At 41.3% G+C, this 11,496-nt stretch overlaps 1 pseudogene; it reads left to right on the top strand.

The window, feature by feature from the left end:
* Positions 1-1,171: 1,171 nt before the first annotated feature.
* LOC143664321 (histone deacetylase complex subunit SAP18-like) lies at positions 1,172-10,916 on the top strand (annotated as a pseudogene).
* The last annotated feature ends 580 nt before the right edge of the window (positions 10,917-11,496 follow it).

Genomic DNA, 11,496 nt, shown 5'->3' with positions numbered 1-11,496 from the left:
CCTTCTGAAAACCAGACAACGGGTAAGTTGCTGGAGAAGTCAGGGCACACCTAGCAACCATCTCTCAGCCCTCTAAGCTACCCCCTCTTCCTTTTCTGTTGTGCACAGATGTTTCAGTATCTCCATTCTACAGCCCTAGGTAGATGTTAGGTCTAAAGAAAAGGCCTATAGGAACTCTCAGTGACAAGCCCAACCCCCACCCCCAGGTAGTATAAATACTCCACCCTTAACAGCAGAGATTTTTCTCTCCTCTCCAACAAGTGGAACAGGCGGTGCTGCCCTCCACTCACTGAGACCGGCAGTTGGCCTCCCTGGGAAATCTGCCGTGGTGGGGCCTCTCCCCCGTTCCCTGGATCCTTTGCGCTATTAAGTAATAAAGCATTCATTTGCTGAAAGTTTCTGTTGTGCCTGAGCCTATGTTCTCACAACGCATTGTGTAGCAACTCACTCCACATATGCTTTCCAGAGGCCAGTTTATCAGCTCAACCCAGCGAGTGCAAACTTAATCTAGGGGTGATCACCTAGGACTTTAAAACTAAGTTTGAAAAGTTATTACATTAATAATGCAAGCATTACATGTAGAACAGAAGAAGATTTCTGTCTTTGCTGAGAAAGAAAGGAAGATTCTCTTCCTTACAGCCCCCACACAATTCATATAATAAACAATGCTAAAAGTATGAACTTCTATCCATGTCCAAATCTGGCTCCACCATTCACTATCTATTTGGCCAAGTTTCTTAGCTTTGTCAAGCCTCAGTTTCTTCACCAGTAAAATGGGCACAATAATGCCTACCTCCCAGCAAGAGTGAAAGGATTAAATGAGATAATAAACATAAAACACTTAGCAGACTCCACAAATATTAGCAAATACACAGTAACTAACAGGATCCAAGCTATCATAATTAAATTCCTTCCCATCACCTATGTAAAGGTAACTTAGGCAGCTGGTGATATACTAGTACAAGATCCCCAAAATAGTTGAGTGGCTTTTGTGGGTGAGAACAGGAGCCAGTGATACTCTGGCTTTAATTTTTGAAATGATGTCAGGAGAGCCCTGGGTTGAAGAATATGGGGCCACAAGCCCAAAGGATTCGAAGGTTCCTGAGCCCAGTGACAGAGACCACATACTCTTGTGCTAGTCCTATAGCTGTTCCCAATTCCAGCCCTGCCCATGGCTCAGAGAAAACACATCTCCATTTACACAAAGACTCCAGAGTCTCCCTATATCTCAAATGCCGCCCCCTCCATGAAAACTTCTGAGTCCTGTCTCTTCAAAGATACCACTTCCTCCTCCTCCCTCGTAATACAGGTTCCTGGTACCTCTCGTTCTCATTGGACAGATAGTATGCGGCATGGTGGTTACTACCACCAGCTCTCAGCAGACCCAGCCAAGTCCAATGCCTGTCGCCTTCTAGTCAAGGGACCTGAGGCAAGCCACCTGTGTATCTGCTCCTTCTTTGTGACCTGGAGAGAACAGCTAGTACTTACATTCTAAGGCTGTTGCAAGAATTAAATAAAATGAAAGGTAGGAGGGCTTTAGCATGGTGCCTGGCCTATGGCAAGGACTCAGTGAGTACCTGGCATCCTTTGCTGGATCAGAGAAAGGCCAGAGCACAGAAGACAGGCTGAGATTCACCCAGCCTTGGTAGCCACAGTGGTCCATGCAGGCAAGAAACAAGCAGGGAAGGCCCCTGTGCATGCCAAAACTTTGCCTCGTAAATAATTGATGTCATGCTCTGTGTTCTTTTATTCAGAATTGTCTTTGAAGCTTCCCCTCATCCATGCTGCAGGGATTTGGGGATGGGGGGTGGGGGGGGGAGAAGGGTAGGATATAAGGGAAGGAGCTATAGAAGGGGAAACAGCAGTGTGTGATCAGGAAAATGGAAAAACTAAAGCAATTTCCGGTATCCATTCGGGTCTGGAGTCAATAATTGTAACTTTTAACCAAGCGAGGATTCCTGGTAGCTAAAGACCAAAATGGAAAGATCAGGAAGAATACAAAAGCAATTCTTTAGAACAGCTGTGGGTGCTAGACCGACAGCTCCCTCCTGGGGAGATGACAGTTGGTGAAAACACTCTGCAGCAGGCAGGAGTTTACCTGGGCAAAAGCAGCTAGCTGGGCCTCGCAGGGACTAATTATGAAAATATGATTATAATGGATTAGTAATCTTGTCAATCAAAGCTACATGCCAGGTAGCACCTGGCAGTAGGTGAAAATGCCACAGGACAGAAGAATTTGATGTTGTGTTTTTTTTTTTCGTACAAAATGTTCCTCCCTTGGAGGGAAGGCCTCACCCCAGAATGTGCAGTGAAGGCACTAACAGGTCCTCTGGGGAGGTGCAGGCAGGGCACTCAGTCCTATGGTGTTTGAATGTGAAATTCTGATTGGCATCCTTTTATTGATACCCATGAGCCTGACCCAAATCTTGCTTCCTGTTTTACATGAGTCTGAAAGGAAATTAGTACTGTCTTCCCATGGCAGTCAACGGAAGGTGTAAATAAAATTCAAGATATGATGATAAGAATAATAGTACTAACCACAGCTACCTTTTCCTGAGCTCATAGTATCTACCCAGCCTGGTGCCCAGACTTTACAAACTTCATCTCATTTAATGCCTACAAAACTCTGTTGTGAGATAAGCCTGCTAGCCCTACCTCATAGCTGAAGGGACTGAAGCTCGGAGATGTTGGTTGGGCTAAAGCTGAACTCCAGAGCACTTTCTCCGCATCACCAGGCTCTACTGCCTTGTGCAAAATGGTAACTCCAAAACCAAAACTGCCCCTCTCCCTTTACCGCACCCCTGGAAGCATTCCCCATGTCACAGCTACAACCATGACAAAAGTAAGGGACACCGCAGAGTATGGAGGACAAGACACTGATGTGAGAATGAGGAGACCAGTGTTTCCTGATAAGACTAAGGACTGCTCTTAATTAAGCATGTATTGTGCCCAGTCATTGTATCCAATGCTTTAGTTATGCCTTGATATTTATTCCTCAAAGCAAATGCACAAAGGAATATTATTATTCTACTTGACAGGTGAGAAAATAGAAACATAGAAAAGTTGGGGAAATTGCCCAAAATTGCAGGGCAGGTAAAAGTCAGAAGAGAAATTGCCAACCAAGTTGTTCTAATTCCTCAGCCTGGCTGCTTTATCACACACCCTCTTGTCTCCTGTGAGAGTTTTAACAAATCAGCATCTACCTTTGCTGATATATGGGGGCACTCAGAGATCTGACCATCCTGTACCTTACTTTCCCCATCCATAAATAGGGCTAACATTTGTCAAGTCACTCGTACAGTCCCATCGGGAGGAAAAGTGACTTGAGATAAGATTCTGTCCCAATTCACAGAATTGTTATTAGTGAGAGAAATTCTAAATTTCATTCATGAGTTCTCAATGTTAAAGGAACAGAGTGAAACAGAAATTTCTTTTCCAGATTATGAGTATTAAAATTTGAAAAACAGAGGTATGTCGCCTAAATGGAAAACAGGATAGTTAAAAAAAAAAAAAGTTAATACATCTATGAAATAGGGGATGGCCTCCACCTCTGCTGTACTCACTTCTATTAGAGCCCTTATACCATCTTACTTATATCTGGTTTACAATTCTCCTCCAATCCTCTGTGAGTGAGGGCTCGGTTAGCAAATCATTTCTTGTGGGCCCCTGCATCCCCCGCATCTAATACAAACCCTGGTGGGTTGCCAAGTAGATACTCAGCACAGCCTTGTTTTATGTGCCCCTTCTAGCGAATCCTAGGTTGAGACAGAAAGATAAACTAAAAGATTTCTTCACTTCCTTTTAAAGCTTAACATTCCACAGTACTGAGGAGAATGGATAGAAGTGATGTATAGGAGACATTCACTCCTCAGACTTATACTCTCCCCCACTGACCTGAAAGAAACAAACCAATCTTAAAAAAAAAAAAAAAAAATGCCACGCACGCTGGCCTTTTACAGTGACGGATGGTGCTGTCAGAAACTTGATGAGTAGCGTGAGCCACTGTGAAAAAGGATCGACACATAAAGTACACAAGGGAATAGGGGAAGTACATTCCAGCAACAGTGAACAGTTTCCCCTTTCAGAAATACCACCCTCCAGTGCACCGCAAGCAGCTGAAACTGTAGGAATTGTCTTATAAGGAGGGGGGCTGATGAATGCACAGCCAATGCTTTGAACGATGTGTCTGTGAATCCTGGGAACTGGAGGTTGATTCTGTTGACAAACTCAGTGGAAGCAGGAATATGCCCATAACTCAAAAAACAGCCTTGAACATCAGAGCGTCTTCTCGACAGATAGTGTCTGGTTAGCCTTGAATATATAATTCACATTGTGAGCCTATTTCTGTACCTCATCCTAAGCCTGCAGTAGGAAACCCAGTGTTTCAGGGGAGAAAAGGAAGAGAAAACAGAAGAAATAAATCCTTGAGGTGGCTGAATCATCCCTTTGAAATATTCTGGTCACCCTTTAACCAAACACCAACTTCAAAAACAAGGGTATTTTAAGAAAAGAGGACCCTTTTCCAGTTCTGAAGAGATGAAACTCATACTGTACTTTTAGGTCAAAGGAAATGACTTGTAAGATTTCCTAGTGGTGCTGAAAGCAGCTCAATAGCTTCTCATTTCTTCCAGGAACAGATCTCAATACCTCTGCCTTCTGAATGGGCTTAAAGTCTCTGCCCAACACGGTCACTGCCCTCACTGCCCTGCGTGATGGGCAAGATACCTCATTCATGTCTCTCTAAAATGCCAGGTGCAGTGTCACTGTCACACCTCTGTTCATGCCAGTAGCATCGCCAGGACTCCACTCCAGGAAAATCTTGACCACCCCTCAAAACCAGTAACATAAGACTTCAGACTTTAAGTACACAGGTAATTACTGTGGAGTATAATTCTCACAAATGTTATTTTCAGCTTCCTGCCAATAGGTTAAAGCATGTGATTTCAAAATAACTGCATACATGACTAAAAACAAAATGTAAGAGACACCTCCATTTCATAGTCTTAAGACAAGAGTCTTGCAATTAAGATTTCTGCACCTGACATCTGCTTGGAATTTTAGAACCACTATGTTAAAATACTGTATGTAACAAGGAAAAGGTGCTTTTATTTTTAATCCCTTTGATCAATATGGCTTTTTTCCAAATTGGCTAATGGGTCCAAATGAAACCTGTCAATGTGAATTCAGTTATTGAACTTGTCACTTGTTTTTGCTAGAAATGTTATTAATGCAATAAATGTTGATGTAGGAGATAATAATATGGAATCTGTCCTAGAATGCTTTGTGTTGGTTACTGATTAAAACTAATTGGTGCAAGGTGGAAAACAAAACAACTTGAGTGCTTTCTCCTCTGAAAACCTTCCCCAAACATCTCAATGCATGTGTTCTGGTTTAAAACTCTTATGTACCCCAGAAAAGCATCATCTTTCAATCCTGAGCCAATATCATGGGGCCAGATCTATTGTTTATGGTGGAACCTTTGATTAGCTTGTTTCCATGAAGACTGACCCACTCAGTTGTCAACATGGCCTATCGATTAGATAATTTCCATGGAAATGTGATGCATCCAGTTGTGGACATGGCCTATTGATTAGATGGAGATGTGACTCTAACCATTCAAGGTGGGTCTTTAGCTTACTGGTGTCCTTTAAAAGGGGAAACATATTGGAGAAAACACAGTTGCTTCAAAGTCAATAGAGATGCAGACATTTGGAGATGTTTCAAGTGCCAATAGATGTAGTCTGGGTACTAAGCAAGGACTCACATAAATAGCAGAACCTGAAGAGAAGAAATCTCCAGCCCTGGGAGATGCTAAGTGATGAAATCCATAATTTTGTCCTGGATCAGCTAAGTCAAGACCCACAGATACTTTAGGGAGGAAGCCACTGGAATAAGAAGCTGGAACCAACAGAACAAGGAACAAGGACAAGCAGATGTCAGCCACATGCCTTCTCATGTAACAGATATCAGCCTTTCTTCTTGAGTTAAAGTATCTTTCTCTGGATGCCTTAGTTGGAACATTTTTATGGCCTTAGAACTATGAACTTGTAACTTAATAAATCCCCTTTATAAGAGCCAATCCATTTCTGGTATATTGCATTCTGGCAGTATTAGCAAACTAAAACAGCATGTAATCTCTTTCCTCTTTGAGTTATTCTTTAAACCCTGAAACTTATGGTGGAATCTTCTGTGATTTAATGGTTCCCTATACATTCAAAGAGATAATAAGAAAATCAACAAGTGATACTTACTGAGCTCTTAAAACAGTCTGAAGCATTAAACTAAACCCTTTATAAACACTATCACATTTAATCTTTACAACCAACCCATGCAGTCACACCCACTATTATTCCTGTGTTGCAGATAAGGGAAATTGAGGCACAGGGGGGTTACACATCTTGCTCAAGGTCACACCACCAGGCACGAATCCAGGCCTGACTCCAGATCCTGTGATCCGACCCACTGTAATAACCATAGCTGACCATTTTCCTTAATCTCCCAGGGAGCCTTATACTGCTGTCCATTTAATTCATTTGTTCACTAACCTAAAGTTTGAGAAGTCATATGTGCCAGTGCTGGGGATAACACAGTGAACAAGGCACAGTCCCTGACCTAAAGGAGCACAGGTTCAGATAGTAGGGATGCAACTATGGGAATTGAATTAATTCCCATGAGCACAAGCCAACCACTGGTAGCCTCAACCAAGTGTGTGTGTGTTTTAGCCAGTCAGCTTAAAGAAGCATTAAACTGTGAAGAAAACCAGACTGAGATTCATAGTCCTAAGATTTCCCTGGGTTGCCAATAATCTGCTGTGTGACATCTGAAGAGGGATATTCCATGTATTAGCTTCTCAAACAGAGAAGTTTGACCACATCAGTGGATCTACAAATTGTACGTCATCAGAATCACTTGTTCAATGATCACCTATTGCTTAATAAGTGTCTGAGTGAATGAATTAGTGAATGAATGACTGAGCTGACTGATCTCTTGTAAGATTTGGAAAAACCAAGACAGTCACACTGTGACTGTGCTGTCAAGAGTGCTCTCCTCAATGATTGCCCATCATTCATTAGATGTATCTATTCCCTTGTCCTTCCAGCTTCTAAGAAATACACCCATAAATCATTTTCTCCTTAATAAACAGTCTTCACTTGATTTTTAAAATGGAGAAAATAATAGTATTTCTCTCTTATGGTTCTGGTATGGACTAAATTAAGTAACGTTATATAAAGGACTTAGCACTGTAACACTACAATATGTAAAGAATACTTGGTACAGGAACAGGTAGAGAAGCAATTACTTTTGAGGGCTTTTTTCCGGGAAGAACCCCTCAGTTCTGGGGCACCTATTCCCAGCATCCTCCCTGTGGTGGCCCTTTGGTTTGGGAAATTGCCTTTGGCTTTCTGAAGCTCATATCTAGATTCATCGATTGTTATTAAAAGGTAAAAGCAAGATCTGTAGAGTCACACAGACCTGGGTATGAGTTCTGGCTCAGTCATTTACTAGCTGATTTGATATGGTTACTTAACATCTCTGTGACCAGTTTTCTCATCTGGAACATAGGGATAATATCTGCCTTGCACAATTACTATGAAAATTAAATGGGACTGCATTACTCAGGATCCTCTGAAAAGCAGAGGCCAAGTCAGAATTAAACATGCAAGAAATTTATTAGGGAAAACATCTGTGAGAAAAAATAGGGAAGGAGCAGGGAAAGACTGAGAGAGCTATCAGACTAGAAACAGATCTGACCCCAGGTGAAGGAGAGAGAAAAGGAAGTAAGACAGGGTGGAAGCATCCTAGATTGCAATACAGTTCTAAGGAAAGTTCAACAGGCCATCAGGAGCATCCAGCATCTCTCAGGAATGGGCTTCCTTAGTATCCCTTCCACACTCATTCACAGGCTGGGAAGAGCCCACGGAAAGCAGGTTGTTGGCAAGAAGGTATCAGAGCATAGCCTCTGGGGCTAATTATGCTCTCCACAGCCAGAGGTCTCAGAGGTACATCCTCACAGCTGCCACATGCATTTTTAATTAATCACCTTGAAATATAGTAGAGAGTAATAATAATGGTCTATTAAGATCATCATCACCGATCATTATCACTATGACCTTTATCTCAGTAAAAACTCCTTCAAGTAGCATACAACCAACTTTAATTAAATCATTAACCACATTTTGTGCTAGTCATAAAAAGTCTTATTGACTGTGATATACAACCAAACATCTTAACTTTGCATCAAAAATATGAGTTTGTAAAACCTCTGTGTGCTAGTTGAAGACTGTTCCTTACCCCAGAAAATCCATGTTCTTTTAACCCAGTCTTAAGGGGGGAAAACCTATTGTTGGATAGGAACTTTGATTAGGTTATTTCCATGGAAACGTGACCTAGCCCATTCGAGGCGGGTTTTAGTTAGCTTACTAGAATCTTTTAAAAGGAGAATATTTTGGAGAAAGTTCAGACACCAACATTTGGAGATGAAGGCAAAGCACACTCCAGGAGAGGCCAGAACGACCTAAGAAAGCCATTTGAACCCAGAAGCTGGGAGAGAAGGACAACAGACATCACCATTTGCCTTCCCATGTGACAGAGAAAACCCTAACATGATCAGCCTTTCTTGAGTGAAGGTATCCTCTTGCTGGTACCTTAATTTGGACATATTTATGGCTTTAGAACTGTAAACTTGTAACTTAATAAATCCCCTTTATAAAAGCCAATCCATTTCTGTTATATTGCATTCCAGCAGCATTAGCAAACCAAAACACTCTATATTTCTTATAGGTACAGGAGGTTAATAAGGTGTAACTCAAAAATAACAGCTGATCGAAGAGTTGTGAACCAAACCCAGGTGATGTTTTCAAATCCTTCAGCTTTCAATCACTTTGTAAGGTTGGCATTGACCTCCAGTGGCTTGGAGACTGCTGCATGGGTCATTTGATGTCTGCCTTTGCTTCTTCAACCACCAACAGTCCATGTAATAAGGAGAGAGAAGAATCAGCTTGAACTTTGCCTCAAAAAAGTCAACCAGAGGTGAGGTGCAACGGTAGTTCACTGGTAGAATCCTCACCCGCTATGTGGGAGACCCAGGTTCGATTCCCAGTTGAAGCACTTCCCAAAACAAACAAACAAACAAGTAAAATTCAACAAATGGTACTGCAAAAACAGAATACTTATATGGAAAAATAGTGAAATGTGACCCTGCCATGCAGTATACAAAAAAATAGTCAACCAGGGCAGGTTATAGGAGGAAGATGGTGGTGGAGTTGCACATTACCCAGGAAGAAACTAAGAAGAACCCAAACATGCACATTTCAGGTGCCTGAAAATGTAGAGCTGTGTTCCAGTAGCCATGTTTCTTGAAGATGATTGTATAATGATAAAGCTTTTGAAATGTGACTATGTGATTGTGAAAACCTTGTGTCTGATGCTCCTTTTATCTATAGTATGGACAGATGAGTAAAACATAGGGATTAAAAATAAATAAATAATAGGGGGAACAAATGTTAAAATAAATTTAGTAGGTTGAAATGCTAGTGATCAATGAAAGGGAGAGATAATCCCTTTCATAGAAAGGTATAGAAAAAAATAGGGGAAACAGAGGCTAAAATATACTGGGTAGATGGAAATACCAGAGGTCAATGAGAGGAAGGGGGAAGGGATATGGTATGTATGAGTTTTTTTTTTCTTTCTTCTTTTTATTTCTTTTTCTGAATTGATGCAAATGTTCTAAGAAACGATCATGGTGATGAATATACAACTATGTGATAATATTGTGAATTATTGATTATATACCAAGAATGGAATGATCATATGGTAAGAATGTTCATGTTTGTACATTGTTATGTTTAAAAAAAAAAGAATTAAAGAGAGGAGGTGCAAGGGTAGTTCAGTGGTAAAATTCTTGCCTGCCATGCTAGAAATCCAGGTTCAATTCCCAGCCCAAGCACTTCCCAAAAACAAAACAAGCAAGAAAACAAACAAAAAGACAAACACAAAAATTCAACAAACAGTGCTACAGTAACAGGATACTCACATGGAAAAAGAATGAGATGTGACCCTTGCCATACAGCTTAAAAAAAAAGAACGGAGAAACAAGAGCTAGAGAAAATGTGGAAAAAGATTATACCTATTCACTGTTGGTAGGGAAGCTGAGAAGTACAGCCCCTGCAGAAAGGGCAATGTTGTGTTTCCATAGGAGGCTAGTGGTGGGGTCACCATATGATTTTGCAACCTTGTTGCTAGATATATACCTGGAGAAACTGAGAGTGGGGACATGAATGGACATCTGTACAGGGTTGTTTATAGTGGCAGTGTTCGAGATTTGCAATGAATGGAGGTGGCCTAAGGGTACAATGACTGAGGAAGGGATGGGGAAGAAAAAAAAAAAGGAGGAACCCAAGAAGTTGATCGAACGGATGTAGACATGCCCAATGCTGCTGCAGATCTTCAGCACCATTAACAATTGCCACCACAGGATGATGAGCTCTCTCACCAAAACACATCCTCCAGTGAGCTGCAGATCTATGCTTGGTTGGATGCAACCTTGAAAGAACTGACTAATTTAGTAAAAGTAGTCTTCCCATAAGCCAGAAAGAAGGGCACATCTTCAATTTGGCAGTTGTTTTTACTGCTCTTAAAAGAAAAGGCTACGGAGGGCCACAATGACTCAACAGGCTGAGTTCTCACCTGCCATGCTGAAGACCTGGGTTCAATTCCTGGTGCTGCCCGTGCAAAAAAAAGAAGAAGAAAAGACTACAGAGTACAGGAGATTTGGCAACACCATGTCTGGCAGAAAGGGAACTGATGATTCCACAGCTCTGCAGTTGCAGAAGTTTCCAATAGGAGATTATTTGGACATAGTTATCACCCATCCAAATCGGGCACCACCAAGTTCTAGACACATGAAAACATGTTAAATTTTATTTACTATTTCTTGAATGTATTTTTCAGTCAGTTATGTAAAATATAATTACACATTCTTTTCCTCCCCCGATTATTGTGATTAAGCCTTTAGACTGTTATGCACATTGTAATGCACCTACTTAGGCTCAATTTGACTGTGCTGTGGTGTGAATAGTAACAGAAGGTCCATTTTATTCCAAGTCCTTATGTAAAATATGAAAAATGTTCTTAGCATTCTGTGTAAAACTGTATTGTGAAATATGTGTGTAATCATCCTGAATCTGAAAGCTAATAGAGAAACGGGAATAGAGTTTAATCTAATGACTATTTGGAGTTTGTGCTAAGTGGTGGGAAGATGTGTCTAAGCTCCAAAGCAGCACAACAAGAAAGCCATGGGACTGTGTTCAATTGAGCCCTCATTTGCAGTATAGACGACTGAAGGCAGTTATCAAAAGGACCAGTGTGCGTGAATGAAGTAAACACTTAGAGGCAACAGCGACATTTCTGGACAGTTTGAGCTTGGTCACGTTGAAAAAGCTGTTTGAGGAGATTGGCCTGCCTTGGCTCTCAGGTTAGGAAGACATAAAAATGTTA

This window comes from Tamandua tetradactyla, chromosome 20, assembly GCF_023851605.1.
Source record: "Tamandua tetradactyla isolate mTamTet1 chromosome 20, mTamTet1.pri, whole genome shotgun sequence".
Taxonomy (NCBI): domain Eukaryota; kingdom Metazoa; phylum Chordata; class Mammalia; order Pilosa; family Myrmecophagidae; genus Tamandua; species Tamandua tetradactyla.
This window is presented reverse-complemented; position numbering and strand designations above follow the sequence as displayed.